Consider the following 21,046-nt stretch of genomic DNA (forward strand, 5'->3'; position numbering starts at 1 on the left):
ATTCAATATAGTTTTGAAAGTCCTAGCTATGGCAATCAGAGAAGAAAAAGAAATAAAAGGAATCCAAACTGGAAAAGAAGAAGTAAAACTGTCACTGTTTGCAGATGACATGATTCTATACATAGAAAATCCTAAAGATGCTACCAGAAAACTACTAGAGCTCATCAATGAATTTGGTAAAGTTGCAGGATACAAAATTAATACTCAGAAATCTGTTGCATTTCTATACACTAACAATGAAAGATCAGAAAGAGAAATCAAGGAAACATTCCCATTTACCATCACATCAAAAAGAATAAAATACCTAGGAATAAACCTACCTAAGGAGGCAAAAGACATGTACTCTGAAAACTAGAATATGTTGATGAAAGAACTCGAAGATGAAACAAACAGATGGAAAGATATACCATGTTCTTGGATTGGAAGAATTAACATTGTTAAAATGACCATACTACCCAAGGCAATCTACAGATTCAGTGCAATCTCTACCAAATTACCAAGAGCATTTTTCACAGAAGTAGAACAAAAAATCTTAAAATTTATATGGAAACACAAAAGACCCCAAATAGTTAAAGCAATCCTGAGAAAATAAAAATGCAGCTGAAGGAATCAGACTCCCTGACTCCAACCTATATGACAAACCTACAGTAATAAAAACAGTATGGTACTGGCACAAAAACAGAAATATAGATCAACGGAACAAGATAGAAAGCCCAGAAATAAACCCATGCACCTATGGTCAATTAATCTATAACAAAGAAGGCAAAAATATACAATGTAGAAAAGACAGTCTCTTCAATAAATTTTGCTGGGAAAACTAGACAGCTACATGTAAAAGAATGAAATTAGAGCATTCTCTAATACTATACATAAAAATAAACTCAAAAAGCATTAAAGACCTAAATGTAAGGTCAGATACTATAAAACTATTATGGGAAAACATAGAACACTCTTTGACATAAATCACATCAATATCTTTTTGGATCCACCTCCTAGAGTAACGAAAATAAAACTAAAAATAATCAAACGGGGCCTAACCTAACTTACAAGGTTTTGCACAGCAAAGGAAACGATAAACAAAAAGACAACCCACAGAATGGGAGAAAATATTTGCAAACAAAGCCACCAACAAGGGATTAATCTCCAAAATATACAAACAGCTCATGCAGCTCTATTCAAAGAAACAACCCAATCAAAAAATGGGCAGAAGATCTAAATAGACGTTTCTTCAACAAAGACATACAGGTGGCCAAAAATCACATAAAAAAATGTTCAACATGGTTAATTATTAGAGAAACTCGAATCAAAACTACAATGAGGTATCACTTCACACCCGTCAGAATGGCCATCATCAAAAAGTCTACAAACAATAAATGCTACAGAGGGTGTAGAGAAAAGGGGACCCTCCTGCACTGTTGGTGGGAATGTAAATTGGTACAACCACTGTGGAGAACAGTATGGAGGTTCTTTAAAAAACTAAAAATAGAACTACCATATGATCTAGCAATTCCACTCCTGGGTATATATCCAGAGAAAACAATAATTCAAAAAGATACATGCACCCCAAAGTTTATAGCAGCACTATTTACAATAGCCAAGACATGGAAGCAACCTAAATGTCCACCTACAGAGGAATGGATAAAGAAGATGTGGTACATATATACAATGGAATATTACTCAGCCATAAAAAAGAATGAAATAATGCCATTTACAGCAACATGGATGGACCTAGAGATTACCATACTGAGTGAAGTCAGACAGAGAAAGACAAATATCATATGATATCACTAATATGTGGAATCTAAAAAAACAAAAGATACAAATGAACTTATTTACAAAACAGAAACAGACTCACAGACTTCAGAAACAAACTTATGGTTAACAAAGGGAAACATGGGAAGGGGAGGGATAAATTATGAATCTAGGATTAACATATACACACTACTATATATAAAATAGATAATCAACAAGGACCTACTGTATAGCACAGCAAACTCTACTCAATACACTCTAATAACCTACATGGGAGAAGAATCTGAAAAAGAATGGATATATGTATAACTGAATCACTTAGCTGTACACCTGAAATTAACACATTATAAATCAATTATACTCCAATATAAAATAAAAATTAAATTAAACAAACAAAAGCAATAAGGAAAAGTCTAACATATAAGTAATTGGAATCCCAGAAGGGAAAGAGGAAGAGAATGGATCAGAAACAATATTTGAAAAGCTATGACCAATAATTTCCCAAATCTCATTAAGGGTATCCACCCACATATGCAAAATCTCAGTGAACCACATGAAAAATAAATACAAAGAATAATACACCTTGGCACATTATAGCCAACCTGCTAAAAATTTTAAGTGAGGCAGAAATGGTGATGGCGGTAGTGGTGATGGCTAACACTGCAACATATGCTCTGGAAGCCAGAAAACATTAGAATGTTATTTTTTAAATGCTGAAAGAAAAAAAATCCTGCCAACCTAGAGTTTTATAATCAACAAAGAAGTATTCAAAAATCAAAGTAAAATAAGAACATTTATAGTCAAAAACTAAGAAAATCCATTGCCATTAATCCTGTATTCCCAGAATTATTACAGAAAATACTCAGGCTGAAACAATTATTTCAGACGGATGTATTCAACTACAGGTAGAAGAGAAGGGCACTGGAAAAAGTAAATATGTGGGTAATAATTTTTAATTGACTGTTTAAAAGAAAAATGCGGATAATGTCATGCACAATCTATAACATATATACAGATAAATTTGACAGTAATAACACAAAGAACAGGAGGGGATACTTGAAATACTGCAAGGTTCTTATACTGTTCATAAAGTAATAGAAATATTCATTTGAGTTAGACTATAATAAATAAAGAATACATACATTACATGTAAATGGACTAAACATGCCTTTTAAATAAGAGAGACCTGCAGGGTGAATTAAAACAAAACAAAAACTCTACTATACTCTGCTTACAAGAAGTACATTTTAAAAACAAGGATACCAAAAGTTGAAAGGAATGGTAAAGGATATACTATACAAACACTAACCAAAAGAAAGCTGATGTGTCTATATTAATGTAAGAAAAGGGTAGACTTAAAGGTAAGAAGTATGACTAGAATTATTACTACAGATAAAAAAGTACATTTTTAATGATTAAAGAACATATCGATTCAACAAAATGATGAAAGATCTACATTTGTCTGTACACTGCTTCAAGAATTATATATAAAAAAAAATCTGACAGAGGTAAAATAAAGAAACCCGTGATCATAGTTGTGAAATTAAAAAGATCTCTCTCAGGATGAAAGACCTGTATGTGTACTGAAAAATATAAGAGATTGATGAAAGAAATTGAAGAAGACACAAATAAATGGAAAGATTTTCCATGCTTACAGATTGGAAGAATTAATATTTTTATAATGCCCATACTACCCAAAGCAATCTACAGATCAATACAATCTCTATCAAAAGTCCAAAGGCATTTTCACAGAAATAGAAAAAGTTCTAGGGCTTCCCTGGTGGCACAGTGGTTGAGAATCTGCCTGCCAATGCAGGGGACACGGGTTTGAGCCCTGGTCTGGGAAGATCCTACATGCCGTGGAGCAACTAAGCCCATGCGCCACAACTATTGAGCCTGTGCTCTAGAACCCATGAGCCACAACTACTGAGCCCGTGTGCTGCAACTACTGAAGCCTGTGTGCCTAGAGCCCATGCTCCGCAACAAGAGAAGCCACCGCAATGAGAAGCCCACGCACCGCAACAAAGAGTAGCTCCTGCTCTTCACAACTAGAGAAAGCCCGTGAGCAGCAACAAAGACCCAACACAGCAAAAATAATAATAATAATAATTAAATAAATTAATTTTTTTTAAAAAAAGAAAAAGTTCTCTTTGCCTGGCAAGGTAATAAAATTATCCTTTTCTACTTCACCCAAAACTCTGTCTCCAAGATCTGATTCGGCACCAGTGTACAGAGAAGCTGAGCTTTCTGCATTAATTCTGGCACAAATCTGGGGCCGACTTGGGGACGGTCCATGGGAGGGATTCCTAGAGGCCAGATTGCCTGGGACCCTTGCCTGGAAATCCCAAGCCCTAGTCATACCCTGTCCACCATCCTGGCAGCTGGAAATCTGAGGCGGGAATAGACAGTGGAAGAGGGACTGCTCTAGCAGATTCTGAGGTCCTTTTTGCCTTGAGGATGCTCCTCTCTTCCTTCTGCCTGGGTCGCCCTGGACTTCCGTCTCCGAGGAGTTATTTTGGGGAAGCAGAAGAGTAGCATTCGGGAAGTCACACCTCTGCCAGCATTTTGACTTGAATTTTCTGATCTATGTCAGACACAACAAGGATTAAAAAATTCCCCCACCCTCTTCAAAAAGATTTTGGCTAAAGAACTGAGAGGATTACACCTGGATCAAGGTTGAATAAAGGCTTTTCCAGCCAGAAAGGTAAAAGCATCAGAAGTGGCAAAAACCCTTCTTAAGGACATTATTAAGAAAACTCTCACCAAGCTATGCAAAAAAGTCGTCTAAAATGCGACAAGGTCTTGTCAATTGCTATGTTCAACAGATTGGTCAGCTGTTAACCTCTGTGCATGAGCTTGTGTTCCATAGGTCTCCCCCTCACCTGAAAGCTCCTTTGCATCCCCTCAAAGCAGGAGACCCGGTGTTGCTGAAAGTGAGAAAAAGAGCAGTGACCTGGGCAGCAGATTGAAGAAAAATGGAAGGGATCCTATGACATTCTTCTTAATACTCATGCCTCTCTAAAACTGGATGGAGTAAAACTGTGGGTACATCACACCAGAGCAAGAAGATTACCAGAGACTGACTAGCCAAGCCTGCCTACAGCCAGTGAACAGACTCTCAAGAAGCAGACATCTCACTCTTTGGGTAACTTTAAGTATCTGTTCCAACAAATGAAAGTTCTGTTTTCTTATCCTTTCTAAGATTCTGTTTTCATACCTTCTACCTATAGATTCATGTGCTGTTTCTTTAGATATTTCTAACTGCTAGATATATGGTCAGCTTACTATTTCCATGTCTTCAGGATTGCCTTGAAGGGTTTCCCCATCCAGGGAATGGTTTGGAAACAACTGGCTTCAGACTTATTCTCTTGAATTCCTTAGGAAATGAAATCTATTCTGTCTAATAAAGTTCTGGTTGTCACTCCTCTTACCTCTAACTGGGTCTATTGAACCAAAATGGCGGAACAGGGATTGAGATCTTAATCATATAAGACTCAGAACCAGGACTTGGAATGCAAATATTTCTAATTCGGTATCTATTCCCCCAAATTTAGGCAGGACTATGCCCCATCTCAGCAGGAAGTCGTCAGAGCAGTCGTCACCCTGTTCCCTGAAAGATTTGGGGAAAGATAAAACTGAAGTGGGGATTAAAACCTAGTCCCCCTAAAACCGAGTTCTTCTGCTGAGTTTATGATTAACATTGCTATCCAAAATGCTGTTGTTCCCTTTCTCGTCCAACATCTGTTCTCCTCAAGATTGAGGAGTATGAAGGAAAAGGGGGGAGTGAAACCAAGTAGGGTCCTGTGGTGCTCCCAGGCATGGAGGCCTTTTTGTCCCCCGTTTCTTGTAGGCAAGACTGCAGACTCCATGACCTTCCCTGAGTTCCAAAGGGTAGTATCAGTTGTTAATCAAGGGAGGAGCAGCCAAGAAACCACCTGAGGCAAGATTAAAGGGACCAAAGAAGCTCGTCAAGGTTAGGAGACCACCTGAGACTCTGCACACACCCTAATCTTGTTAGCAACCCCACCCTTGGGAAGTATTGTCATAAAACTCCTCAACAAATCCTCCTGGGTTGGGACACATAGTTTTTCAAGGCAGTAGCTTGCTGTGTCCCCCTTTGCTTGGCAAAGTAATAAAGCTATCCTTTTCTACTTCACCAAAAACTCTGTCTCCAAGATTTGATTTGGCACTAGTATACAGAGAAGCTGAGTTTTCGGCATCATTAGGAGCTCCTGCATTTGTGTCTGACAGACATGGACTTTGACCAAGACAACTTTAGCATTCCCCTCAGCTTGACTAAACTACAGTGATTTCTTCCTCATTATAGGTCCCTGACCTTCCTTTTCTTAGAATATTTACTTTAGAAAACTTGTAATTGTAAATTACTTCTCTGCCCATTTGACATGTATATAAATCTCCTAGCCTGTTGACAGTTTTATGACCTACAGAATGCCTTTCATCAAGGACCAGGAACCATCTCTTCGAAATGTACTCATCAAGGAAGATAGCATCCTATTTCCCAGTCTCTGTGGGAGGGGAGGGTAGGAGCCTAACCTTGATGGGTGTCAATTAGGAAACATAGATGGCCTAATCACTGAGAAAAAATCTGCAAACTCAGAAATAACTCAATATGCTCAGCACAACCCATTGGTCAACCTCCCCTGTAATGTCCTCTAGTTCTTTTCTACTAGCTCACTCAATGTTTTGAAACCATCCCATCTTTGTTTCAGTAGAGATGAGTTCAGTCTTTCTTCCTTATTGCAATAGCCTTGAAACCTGTCCTTGCCTGCTTAACTTTGTCCAGTGCAATTTCTGCTTTGACAATTTAAATCCCATTTGAGGAATTTGGAAACCATGAAACCTAGAACATGTATTTTGCACTTTAAGCATTTATTTTCTGATTGATAAAATGGAAATTATATGTGTAATGTACCCAGCACTAGCATGAGAATTATACATGTAAAGTCCTCAACATAAACCTTATGTGACATATTATGTGCACTGGTTTATTACTAATTAAATAAAACACACCAAATAATTATCAAAAAAAAAAAAAAAAGAAAAAGTTCTAAAATTTGTATGGAACCATAAAATATTCCAAAAAGCCAAAGCAATCTTGAGAAAGAAAACCGAAGCTAGAGACTTCACAATCCCCGATTTCAAACTACATTACAAAGCTATAGCAATCACATCTATAGTATTGGCATAAAAACAGATACATACATATCCAGAGAAAGCCATAATTCAAAAAGATACATGCAGATGGACCTAGAGATTGTCATACTGAGTGAAATAAGTCAGAGAAAGACAAATATCATATGATATTGCTTATATGTGGAATCTTAAAAAAGGGTACAAATGAACTTACTTACAAAACAGAAATAGAGTCACAGATGTAGAAAACAAACTTATCGTTACCAGGGGGGAAAGGCGGGCAAGGGATAAATTGGGAGATTGGGACTGACATAGACACACTACGATATATAAAATAGATAACTAATTAGGACTTACTGTATAGCACAGGGAACTCTACTCAATGCTCTGTAATGACCTATATGGGAAAAGAATCTAAAAAAGACTGGATATATGTATGTGTATAACTGATTCACTTTGCTGTACAGCAGAAACTAACACAACATTGTAAATCAACTATACTCCAATAAAAAAAAACAGATACATAGTACAACAGAACCAAATAAAGAGCTCAGAAATAAACCCACACATGTATCTGGTCAATACATTTATAACAAAACAGCCAAGAATATACAATGGGGAAAGGACAGTCTCTTCAATAAATGGTGTTGGGAAAACTGGATTGCCACATGCAAAAGAAGGAAACTGGACTGCTATCTTACACCATACTCAAAAATTAACTCAAAATTGATCAAAGATTTTAACATAAGACCTGAAGCCATAAAACTCCTAGAGAAAAAAAATAAGCAGCAAGCTCCTTGATATCAATCTTGGCAATGATTTTTTTTTATTTGATACCAAAATCAAAGGCAATAAATGCAAAACTAAATAAGTGGAATGACATCAAACTTAAAAGCTTCTGCACAGCAAAGGAAACCATCAACATGGTTGAAAAGGCAACCTACTCAATGGAAGAAAATATTTGCAAGTCATGTACCGGATACGGAGTTAATATCCAAAATGTATGAAGAACCATCCAACTCAATAGCAACAACAACAACAATCCAGTTAAAAATGGGCAGAGGATCTGAATAGACATTTTTCCAAAGAAGACATACATCTGACAAACAGGTATATGAAGAAAAATGCTCAACACCACTAATCAAGGAAATGCAAATCAAAACCACAATGAGATATCATCTCACACTTGTTAGAATGGCTATTATCAAAAAGACAATTAACAAGTGTTGGCAAGGACATGAGAAAAGGGAAACATCAGGCACTGTTGGTGGAATGCAAACTGGTGCAGCCACTGTGGAGAACAGCATGAAGATTCCTCAAAAACTAAATATAGAACTGCCATATGATCCAGCAATTCCACTTCTGGATATTTATCCAAAGAAAATAAAAACACTGATTAGAAAAGATATATGCACCCTCCATGTTCACTTCAGCATTACTTACAATGGCAAAGATAAGGAAACAACCTAAGTTTCCATCAATGAATGAATGGATAAAGAAAATTTGACGTGAGATTTATATATAATTCAGTCATAAAAAGGAAGAAATCCTGCCATTTGCCACAGCATGGATGGAAACTTGGGAACATTATGCTAAGTGAAATAAGTCAGACAGAGAAAGACAAATACCATATGATCTCACTTATGTGTGGATCCTAAAAACAAACAAACAAACACAAGTTGATGGATACACAGAACAAATTGCTGGTTGCCAAAGGTGAGGGATGGGGAGTGGGCTACATGGATGAAAAGGGTTAAAAAGTACAAATTCCCAGCTATAAAGTAAGTGATGGGGATGTAATATACAGCATGGGGACAACAGTTAATAATACTGTATTGTATACTTAAAAGTTGCTAAGAGAGTATATCTTAAGTTTTCATCACAAGAAAATAATGCGTTATCTATGTATGGTGATAGATTTTAGCTAGACCTTTTGAGGATTATTTTGCAACATATTTAAATATCAAATCATTATACTGTACACCTGAAACTAATATGTCAAGTACATCTAAATTTAAAAAAATTTTAAGACCTCTCTGAATATCTGATAGAATAAGCAAACAAACAAAAAATCAGTGAAGATATAAAACAGTTGAAGAACATGGTTAACCAACTAGACAAAACTGACATATAGAACACTATACCCAATGACAATGTATGTCCACTTGAGGGGATAATGAATCATTTAACAAAACAGACTATATGCTGGATCATAAAACAAGTATTAAAAATTTCACAATACTGTAACATACAGAGTATGCTCTCTGACCATAATGAAATTTAAGAAGCACTCAATAATAAAAAGGTAACTAGAAAAACTCTAAATGTTTAGAAGTTAGGCAACACAAATCTAATTGAGTTATGGGTCAAAGAAAAAAACACAATGGAATTTAAGTGAATAGTAATGAAAAACCAATATGTTAGAGCTTAAAAAATGTAGCTAAAGCAGTGCTTAGATGGTTATTTATAGCTGGAGACAAATAAAATAGAAATGTTGAAAAATACATAAAGTTTCCACCTCAAGAAGAGCTAGAAAACAAATGGCAAAGTAACTTGCAAGAAAAAAAATAAGAGCAAAATAAACAAAATAAAAAGAAAATATAATTTAAATTATATAAAAATTAAGTTAAATTAATTTATTTAAATTAATAAAAACCCTAGCAAGACTGAGAAAAAACAGGGGGGAAAAAAACCTCACAAATTATCAATAATGGAAATTAAAAAAGAGAGCATTCCCTACAGATCCTACAGATTTTAAAAAGATAAAATATAATCATTTCTATCGATAAATTTGAAAATTTAAATAAAAACAAACTTGAAAACTACAACTTACCAAAAATGACACAAAAAGATATAAAAACTGAATATTCCTATACCTATTGAAGAAACTGAAATGATAATTTAAAACTCCTCAACAACTATAATAATAAAAAGTCTAGTCCCAGATTTTCACTGGTAAATTCTTCCAAACATTTTTAAGGAAAACACTACTATTCTTACACAAACTCTTTCAGAGAAAAAGAGTAACACTTTCCAAATCATTTTATAAGGTCAGCATTATCATCATACCAAAACCTGAAAAACATTACAAAAAAAAAGTTACAGGCTAATATCCCTCATGAACATAGGCACAAGAACCTTAGACAAAATATTAGCAGATTTAATGTTAATTGATTATAAATAAGAATAGGATATCATAATAAAGTAGGGTTTACACCAGGAATGAAAGAATGGCTTAACATTTGAGAATAAATCAAGACGACTGCACCGCATTAACAAAATAAAGTATAAAACCCAAGACTTCCTACACCTATCTAAAAAGGTGCAGGAAAAAAAAATATGTAAACATGTAATAAATTTCAATATTCATTCATGACTAAAAAACTATATCAGCAAACTAGGAATAGAAGGGTTTGTGGGTAGAAACACTTTGGGGTAGGAACTATTCATAAAATTTCTATATAAACTTTACATGGAAATACAAAAGTCCCAAACTGGCCAAGGAAATACAAAAGAACAGGAAAACTGGAGGACTTATACTACTGGGCATGAACACTTATATAAAGCTATGGTAATTAAGACAGTATTATATTGCCTTAGATTGAAGGAAGAGAATAGAATACAAAAATAGGCACACCCACCCACCCACACACACACACACACAGAGTCACTTGATTTATTACCAAGACACTAATTGCAATTCAGTGTGGAAACAGACACCCTTTTAAATAAAGGTGGTGGAGCAACTAAATAACCATTTATAAATATGAATATAGTTATAAATATATAAGAATGATATGAGGAGAAAAGGTGACCCCTCAACCATATACAAAAGTTAATTCAAGGTGGATCACAGATGTACTGTGCAAACCAAAACAATGAATCTTCTAGAAGAGACCATGGGAAAGTATCTTCATAAGCGTGGAGCAAAAACTTCTTATGCAGACCAGAAAAAGCACTAACCATAAAAAAATTTGATAAATTGGACTTCATTTAAATTAAGAACTTCTTTTGGTCAAAGTACGACATTAAAAGAGTGAAAAGGCAGCACTGACTAGATAATATATCTGCAAAGCCTATGTTCAAGGATGGAATTACATCCAAAACATTAAGAACTACTCTTATAAATCAATGAGAAAAAAGATAAACAACACTATTTTTTAATGGGTAAAAAGCAAAAAACAAAAAAACCTTAACTAAAAAACAAAAGAAACTGCCCAATAAACATAAGAAAAAAATGCTCAATATCATTATTCAATGGGAAATGCAAATTAAACCCACAATGGTAAAATTAAATAGACAATACTAAACGGCAAGAATGTGGAGCAATTAAAACTCTCATATATTACTGATGGAAACATAGCTGGTAAAACTATTCTGGGAAAATACTTGGCAGCATCTAGTAAAGCTAGTAAAGATATACATATGCCTATATGTGACACAAAAATTCCACTCCTGGGCATACACCCAACAGAAATGAGTACTTCTGTCCACTAAATAAAATTATACAAGAAAGTTGATGACAGTAATTTCATAACAGCAAACACTGGAAACAATCCAACTGTCATTCAAAAGTAGAACAGATAAATTAATTATGGTATAGTCACACATTAGAATACAACTCAGCAATAAAAAAGAACAAATTACTAAAACATGCAACAATATGGAGGAATCTCAAACAAACAATGTTTAACAAAAGAGGCCAAACAGAAAAGAGTACATACTGTAAGATCCGCAGTGATAAATGAAAAGAATACTGGTATATGACTGAAGGATATGAGGGAGTCATATAGAATATTTCTGATATATTTTATATTTTTATATTTAGGTGATGATTACATAAAAAATCATTGAGCTCCATGCTTAAGATTTGTGTACTTCTATATTTAATACCTCACTGTTTTAAAAAAGGAAAAGACAATTGAAAATAATATATATGCCCTATGCAAGGCAATAAAAGAAAATGTGAATACAAAAACTGAGTAGTACAGGAGTTCAGAGGACTCTCAGAAGAGTTACATCTAAAACAGAAAGTAAAAGCCAAAAGATTTAGACTGAGTCTTGAACAGAGGGGAATTACATAAGCACAGAGTAAGTATATGAGCAAAATATAGAGTAAGGAAACACAAGGCATATGTGCAGATTGCTGAGTATTCCAGCTAAAATGGTATATACATCAATAGTTCCTAAAGTGTGTCCTCAGACCAGGAGCATGAGCATCACTTGTTAGAGATTCAAATTCTCAGGTCCCATCTCAGGCCTACAGAATCAGAAACACAGAAATCTGTGTTTTAACAAACCTCCATGTGATTCAGATGCACAAAATATTTGAGAACCACTGTTACAAAAGAAGGTGGAAAAAGAAAAATCTACAAAAGTAGGCCATAACTACAGTTTTACCCTTTGGAAAAGCCATGAAAATTATTTCAGATAAAAATCAATATTTTAAATGAAAGAGAAAAGTTACGAGGTCGAGATACTCCAGTGATGAGTTCAATTTTACATATAAAAGGTACTATTCAAAGAGGCATTAAAGTGGAATGGTTTAACAGGCAGATCAAAATACAGGACTGAAGAAGAGGTTAAGGCTAGGTTATGGGTATAGGAGTAGAATATATGAAGTAATTAATTTCAAAAGAATTTCTAACTTGCTACACACTGCTAGTTCCTAGGGACACAACGATGAATAGAAATGGACTCTGCCATTGCTGCTGACAATTTATAATCTAGATCAGAGGGTCTCAAACTTTTTAGTATCAAGACTCAAAAATTATTGAGGACCCCCAAAAGCTTTTATTTGTATGGGTTATATCTATACTTACCACATTATAAATTAAAACTGAGAAATTAATATATGTATGTACTAGTTCATTTAAATAACAATAAACACATTGCATATATTTTTATAAAGAACATATTTTGAAAAACAAAAAAAATCAGCAAGAAGAGTGGATTTCTGCAAATCTCTTTATTGTCTGTCCCTGTTAAGCTGGAGTCTCATGTCTGCTACTGCATTCAGTGTATTGGAATAGATCACTTTGGTTGAAGTATGTGAAGAAAATCTGGCCTCACACAGTCAGGTAACTGAAAAAGTATTTCAATAAATTTTTCAGATAATTGTGGATATTTTTCTTTGATACCACACCAGCACTCAACCAGGGATAGTTTCTTAACAATCAGTTGCAATGTGGTATCTGAAACCATATCAGTGAACTTTTCGCACTCTATACACTTGGAGAAAATTAGAGTGAAGAAGGCAAATAACACCTATTAAGATATAATGAAAATAGTTTTGGCTTTGAAGGTCTCCCAAAGGATCTCATAGAGCCCTCCAAAGATGCACAAACTGTGCTTTAAGAACTGCCAATTTAGATTGACAATCCAGGTAATAGTTTAAACCTCAAAAGTAAATAAGCACATAATTTACATGGAGCACCTTTTGCCTAGCTCCTTTTCACCCTTCAACTAGCTGCTGCTCATTTATCAACTCTCAGCTTAAACACTCCCTAGAACACCATTTGCACAACTCTCTCCTACTAACTACAGAGGTCCCCTGTTAGGCATTCTCACTGCATTTATCACATGATAAATTTTACTTTTATTTATGAGATTTTTTTTTTCTCTTTTGCTTACCTAATGCTACTCTATATGTTTCTCAAGGGCTCAGATCATTAGAATGTCTACTTTTGTTCACAGTTATATCCCCAGCACCTCTCCTACTTTCTAAGATCTATCCTCAATATAGCAGTCAGAGTGTTCCTTTTAAAATCTAAGCCAGACTGGCAGCCAAAATGGTGGAGTACAGAGACTCTGAGCTCACTTCCTTCCATCAGCACACCAAAGTTACATCTACTTACAGAGCAAATATCTATGAGAACAACCTAAAGACTAGCATTAAAAAATTTCCACAACTAAAGATATAAAGAAGGAACCACAACAAGATAGGTAGGTGGGGCAGAAACATGGTATAGTTAAGACCCACACCCCCAGGAAGGTGACCCACAAATGGGAAGATAATCACAACTGCAGAGGTTCTCCCCAAGGAGCAAGGGTCTGGAGCCTCACATGGGCTGCCCAAACCAGGGGTTCTGCATGGGAAGGACAAGCCCCCACAACTTTTGGCTTTGAAGGCCAGTGGGACTTGTCTATGGGAGAGCTGGAGGGCTGTAGGAAACAGAGATTGCACTCTTAATGGGCATGCACAAAATCTCACATGGTCTGAGGCCCAGCACACAGGCAGTAACTTGAACGGACCCTAGGTCAAACCTACTCACTGATCTTGGAGAGCCTCCTGGAGAGGTAGGAGGCAACTGGGACTCCCATTGGAGACAGATGCAGACAGCAGCCATTTGGGGGAGCTCATTCTACCCTAAGGATACTGGTGCTGCCAAGCACCATTTTGGAGTTCTCCCTCTAGTCTATTAGTGCTGGGGGCTTACCCACCCACCAGCAGGCCAGCACCAACCCCAGGACCCTCCAGGTCACACAGCCATCCACCCCAGGACCTGGCCCTGCTGACCAACAGGCCAGCAGTGACCACAAAAGGCAGGGACTGGCAGCCAACTGGGCAGGGGCCAATATTACCTACCAGGGTGTCCACAGTAGTTGGCCCTGCCACAACAGAAGGGCCTATGCAGCCCACATAGTGAGCACTCCTAGAGCATATAGCTCTGGTATGAGCTATATACTCATACCAGAAGGGAGTATGTCTCATAGGGCTTCTCTTACATAAGGCCACTTCTCCAAGATCTGGAAACATAAATGACCTACCTAATACACAGAAATAAACACATAGAACTAGGCAAAATGAAGAGACAGAGGAATATCTTCCAAACAACGGAACAAGACAAAAACCTCAGAAAAAGAATTAAAGTAGAGATAGGCAATCCACCCAACAAAGAGTTCAAGATAATAATCATAAAGATGCTCAATGAACTAAGGAGATGAATAGATGAACATATTGAGAATTTTAACAAAGTGAGAAATCATAAATAAAGAACCTAATAGAGCTGAAGAACACAATAACTGAAGTAAAAAATACACTAGAAGGAATCAACAGTAGATTACATGATACAGAGGAATGGATTAGCAAATGGAAGACAGAATAGTGAAAATCATCCAAGTTGAACAGAAAAAAAGGGGAAAAAATTGTTAAATGAGGATAGTTTAAGAGACCTCTGAGACAGCATCAAGCATACTAACATTCACATTATAGGGGTCCCAGAAAGAGAAGGAAAATGGGCAGAGAAATTAGTTGAAGAAGTAATGGCTGAAAACTTCCCTTACATGGGAAAAAGACATCCAGAACCAGGAAAAACAGAGTGCCAAACAATATGAACCCCAAGAAGTCCAAGACACATTATAATTAAAATAGAAAAAATTAAACATAAACGCAGTTTCAAAAGCAGCAAGAGAAATGCAACTAGTTATGTACAAGGGCACTCCCATAAGACTCTCAGCTGACTTTTCAGCAGAAAGTTGGCAGGCCAGAAAGGAGTAGCACAATATATTCAAAGTGAGGAAATGAAAAATCCTAAAACTAAGAATACTTTACCCAGCAAGGTTATCATTCAGATTTGAAGGAAAGAGAGTTTTACAGACAAGCCAAAGCTAAAAGAATTCAGCACAACAAAACCAGCTTTAAAAGAAATATTAAAGGGACTTCTCTAAGGGGGGGAGGGGGGAGTTCACAAGTAGAAATATGAAAATTATAAAAGAAAAAATTATAAGAGAAAAAATCTCACTGGTAAAGACAAATATACAATAGGTAGTATATTAATCACTTATAAATCTAGTAAAAATTAAAATTAAAAAGTAAAATCATCGGGGCTTCCCTGGTGGCACAGTGGTTGAGAATCTGCCTGCCAATGCAGGGGACACGGGTTCGAGCCCTGGTCTGGGAGGATCCCACATGCCGCGGAGCAACTAGGCCCGTGAGCCACAACTACTGAGCCTGCGCGTCTGGAGCCTGTGCTCTGCAACAAGAGAAGCCGCGAGAGTGAGAGGCCCGCACACCGCGATGAAGAGTGGCCCCCGCTCGCCGCAACTAGAGAAAGCCCTCGCACAGAAACGAAGACCCAACACAGCCAAAAATAAATAAATAAATTTATAAAAAAAAAAAAAAGTAAAATCATCTATATCCACGATATGTAGTTAAGGGATATACAAAACAAAGAGATGTGAAATATGTTGTCAAAAACATTACACAAGGGACTTCCCTGGTGGCACAGTGGTTAAGAATCTGCCTGCCAATGCGGGGGACACAGGTTCGAGCCCTGGTCCAGGAAGATCCCACATGCCGCGGAGCAACTAAGCCCGTGTGCCACAACTACTGAGCCTGTGCTCTAGAGCCCGCAAGCCACAACTGCTGAGCCCACGTGCCACAACTACTGAAGCCTGCGCATCTAGAGCCTCTGCTCTACAACAAGAGAAGCCACCGCAATGAGAAGCCCGCGCACCACAACAGAGTAGCCCCTGCTCGCCGCAACTAGAGAAAAGCCCGCGCACAGCAACAAAGACCCAACGCAGCCAAATTAATTAATTAATTGATTGATTTTTAAAAATTACACATGGTGGGGGAGGAATAAAAATGCAGGGTTGTTAGAATTCATCAACTTAACATAATCAGATACGTTGTTATATATAAACCTCATGGTAACCAAAAACCAAGTTATAATAGATAAACTCAAAAAGGAAAAGGAATCCAAAACAGAAAAGGAATCCAAACATAATACTAAAAATTAGTCATCATATCACATGGAAAGAGAGAAAAAGAAGAAAAAAAAAAAGAACTACAAAAGCAATCAGAAAACAATGAACAAAATGGTAGTAAGAACATATCAATAATCACTTTAACTGTAAATGGACTAAATTCCTCAATCAAAAGTCATAGAGTGGCTGAAGGGATTTATTTATTTATTTTTAAATATTTATTTATTGATTTGGCTGTGCTCGGTCTTAGTTGCAGCATGCAGGATCTTCACTGCAGCACACAGGATCTTCATTGCCACTGTGGGACCTTTAGTTGCAGCATGCAGGCTCTTTTAGTTGCAGTATGCAGGCTCTTTTAGTTGTGGCATGCGGGATCTAGTTCCCTGACCAGGGATCGAACCCAGGTCCCCTGCATTGGGAGCACAGAGTCTTAACCATTGGACCACCAGGGAAGTCCTGGCTGAATGGATTTAGAACAACAACAAAAACAACCATAACCATACATATGCTGCCTACAAGAGACTTATTTCAGATCTAAAGACACTCACAGACTGAAAGTGAGGGGATGGAAAAAGCTATTCCATGCAAATAGAAATGAAAAGAACCTGGGGGAGCAGTACTCAGATCAGACAAAATATACTTTAAATCAAAGACTGTAACAAGAGACAAGGATATTACATAATGACAAAGGGATAAATTCAACAAGAAGATATAACTGTATGTATACATACACACAATATAGGAGCACCTAAATACATAAAGCAAATTATTACCAAACACAAGGAAAGACATTGACATTAACATAATAGTAGGGAACTTTAAAACCCAATTATATTAATAGACAGACAATCTAGACAGAAAATCAATAAGGAAACACAGCTTTAAATGACACATTGGACCAAGTGAACGTGATATATGTAGAATATTCCATCCAAAAGCAGCAGAATACACATTCTTTTCAAGTGCACATGGAACATCCTCCAGGATAGATCACATGCTAGGCTATAAAAGAAGTCTCAATGAATTTAAGAAGACTGAAATCACATCAAGCATCTTTTCCAACCACAATGCTATGAGACTAGAAATCAACTACAAGGGAAAAAACTGCAAAAAACACAAACATGTGGATGCTAAACAAAATGCCACTAAACAACCAATGAGTCACTGAAGAAATCAAAGAGGAAATTAAAAAATGCCTGGAGACAAATGAAAATGGGAACAGGACAATCCAAAATATATGGTTTGTGGTAGAAAGGAAGTTCTAAAGGGAAAGTTTATAGCAATAAAAGCCTACCTCAGGAAACAAGAAAAATCTCAACCAAACAATTTAACGTTATGACTAAAGGAGCAAGAAAAAAAAGAACAAACAAAACCCAAAGTTGGTAGAAGGAAAGAAATAATACAGATCAGTGTGGACATAGATGATATAGAGACTAAACAAAAATAAATAAATGAAACTAAGAGCTGGTTCTTTGAAAAGATAAAATTGATAAACCTTTATCCAGGCTCATCAAGAAAAAAAGAGAGAGCCCAAATAAACAGAATCAGAAATGAAAGAAGAGATGTTACAACCGACACTATAGAAATGCAAAGGAGCAGAAGAGATGACTACAAACAATTATTCCCCAATAAAATGGACAACCTAGAAGAAGTGGACAAATTCCTAGAAATGTAAAATCTCCCAAGACTGAATCAGGAAGAAATAGAAAATATGAGTAAACTGATTACCAATAATAACATTGAATCAGTCATAAAAAACTAACAACAAAAGTCCAGGACCAGATGGCCCTACAGTTGAATTCTATGGAACATTTAAAGAAGAGTTACCACCTATCCTTCTCAAACTATTCCAAAAAATTGAAGAGAAAGGAATACTTCTGAATTCATTTTACAAGGCAAGCATCACCCTAATACCAAAACCAGACCAAGTCATTCATCACAAAAAAATAAAATACAGGCCAATATCACTGATGAACACAGATGCAAAAATTCTTCAGAGAATATTAGCAAACCAAATTCAACAATACATTAAAAATTCATACACCATGATTAAGTGGGACTTATCCCAGGAATGCAAATATGGTTCAATATCTGCAAATCTATCAGTGTGATACACAGTAATAAATTGAAGAATACAAATCATATGATCATCTCAGATACAGAAAAAGCTTTTGACAAAATTCAACATCCATTTATGATAAAACTTTCCACCAAGTAGGTACAGAGGGAACATATCTCAACATAATAAAGGCCATTTATGACAAACCCACAGCCAACATCATACTAAATGCTGAAAAGCCAAAAGCCTTTCCCACTAAATTCAGAAACAAGACAACAATGCCCACTCTTGCCACTTATATTTAATATAGTACTGGAAGTCTTAGCCACAGCGATCAGACAAGAAATAAAAAGGTATCCAAATTGGAAGGAAAGAGGTAAAACTGCACTATTTGCAGATGACATACTTTATTTAGAAAACACTAAAGTCTTCACCCCAAAAGTATTAGAATAAATGAATTCACCAAGGTCACAGGATGCTAGATTACTATTCAGAAATCTCTTGCATTTCTATACACTAAAGATGAACTATTAGAAAGAGAAATTAAGAAAACAATCCCATTTACAATTGCACCAAAGAGAATTTAATACCTAGAAATAAATGTAACCAAAAAGGTAAAAGACCTGTATTTGGAAAACTATGAGGTTGATTAATGAAATTGAAGACATCACAAACAAATGGATAGATAAACTGTCCTCATGGATTGGAAGATATTATATTGTTAAAATGACTATTCTACCCAGAGCCATCTACAGACTCAATGCAATCACTATCAAAATACCCATAGTATTTTCCACAGAACTAGAACAAATAATCCTAAAATTTGTATGGAAACACAAAAGACTCTGCATAGCCAAAAGTATCCTGAGAAAGAACATCAAAGTTGGAGGCATCACACTCTCTGATGCTATACTACAAAGCTACAGTAATCAAAACAGTATGGTACTGGCACAAAAACAGACACATAAGTCAATACAACAAAAGTGAGCCCAGAAATGAACCAACACTTATATGCGCAATTGGAAAAGACAGCCTCTTCAATAAATGGTGTTGGGGAAACTTGACAGCTACTTGTGATAGAATCAAACTGGACTACTTTCTCACTTCATACACAAAAATAAAGTCAAAATGGATTAAATATGTAGATGTAAGACCTGAAACCATAAAACTCCCAGAAGACAGCATAGGCAGTAGGCTCTTTGACATTGGTTTTAGCAAGGTTTTTTGGATATGTCTCCTCAAGCAAGGGAAACAAAAATAGCAAATGGACCACATCAAACTGAAAATCTTTTGCACAATGAAGGAAACTATCACCAAAACAAAAATCAGCCTAGTGAATAGGAGAAGTTATTTGCAAACCGTATATACGGGGTTAATATCCAAAATATACAAAGAATTCATACACCTTAACATAAAAAAAACCAACCTTATCTTAAAAGTGGGCAGAGGACTTGAATAGACATTTTTTCAAAGAAGACATACAGATGGCCAACAGACATGTGAAAAGATGCTCAACATCACTAATCATTAGGGAAATGCAAATCAAAACCACAATGAGCTATCACCTCACACCTGTCAGAATGGCTATCATTGAAAAGACAACAAATACCAAGTGTTGCTGAGGCTGTGAAGAAAAGGGAACCCTCATGCACTGTTGGTAGGTTTGTAAATTGGTGCAGCCACTATAGAAATAGCATGGAGGTTCCTCAAGAAACTAAAAATTGAACTGCTGTACAATCCAGCAATTTTACTCCTGGGTATTTACCTGAAGAAAATAAAAACACTAAGTCAAAAAGATATCTGCACTCTAAGGTTCACTGCAGCTTATTTACAATAGCCAAGATATGGAAGCAACCTAAGTGTCTATCAATAGACAAATGGATAAAGATGATGTTGTATATATGTAAAGTATGAAAAAGAAAAGAATGAAATCTTGCCATTCTTGACAACATGGATGGATCAGAAAGTGTTATGCTAAGTGAAATAAGTCAGAGAAAAACAAATACCATATGATCTCACTTATATGTGAAATCGTAAAAGCAAAACAAACTAAAATAAAAACAGGATCAGACATACAGAAAACAAACAGGTGGTTGCCAGTAGGGGAGGGGTGAAACAGGTGAAGGTGATTAAGAGGTGAAACTTCCAGTTTTATAGTAAGTCATGGGGATGTAATATACAGCTTAAGGAAATATTGTAATAACTGTATGGGGGCAGAGGACTAGACTTATCATGATGATCATTTCATAATGCATGCAAACATCAAATCATTATGCATTATACCTGAAACTCATATTGTACGTCAATTATATGTCAATAAAAAATTAAAACTTAAAAATCAAAGCCGAAGTCAGATCATATCATTTCTCT

Source organism: Balaenoptera ricei, chromosome 3, assembly GCF_028023285.1.
Source record: "Balaenoptera ricei isolate mBalRic1 chromosome 3, mBalRic1.hap2, whole genome shotgun sequence".
NCBI lineage: Eukaryota > Metazoa > Chordata > Mammalia > Artiodactyla > Balaenopteridae > Balaenoptera > Balaenoptera ricei.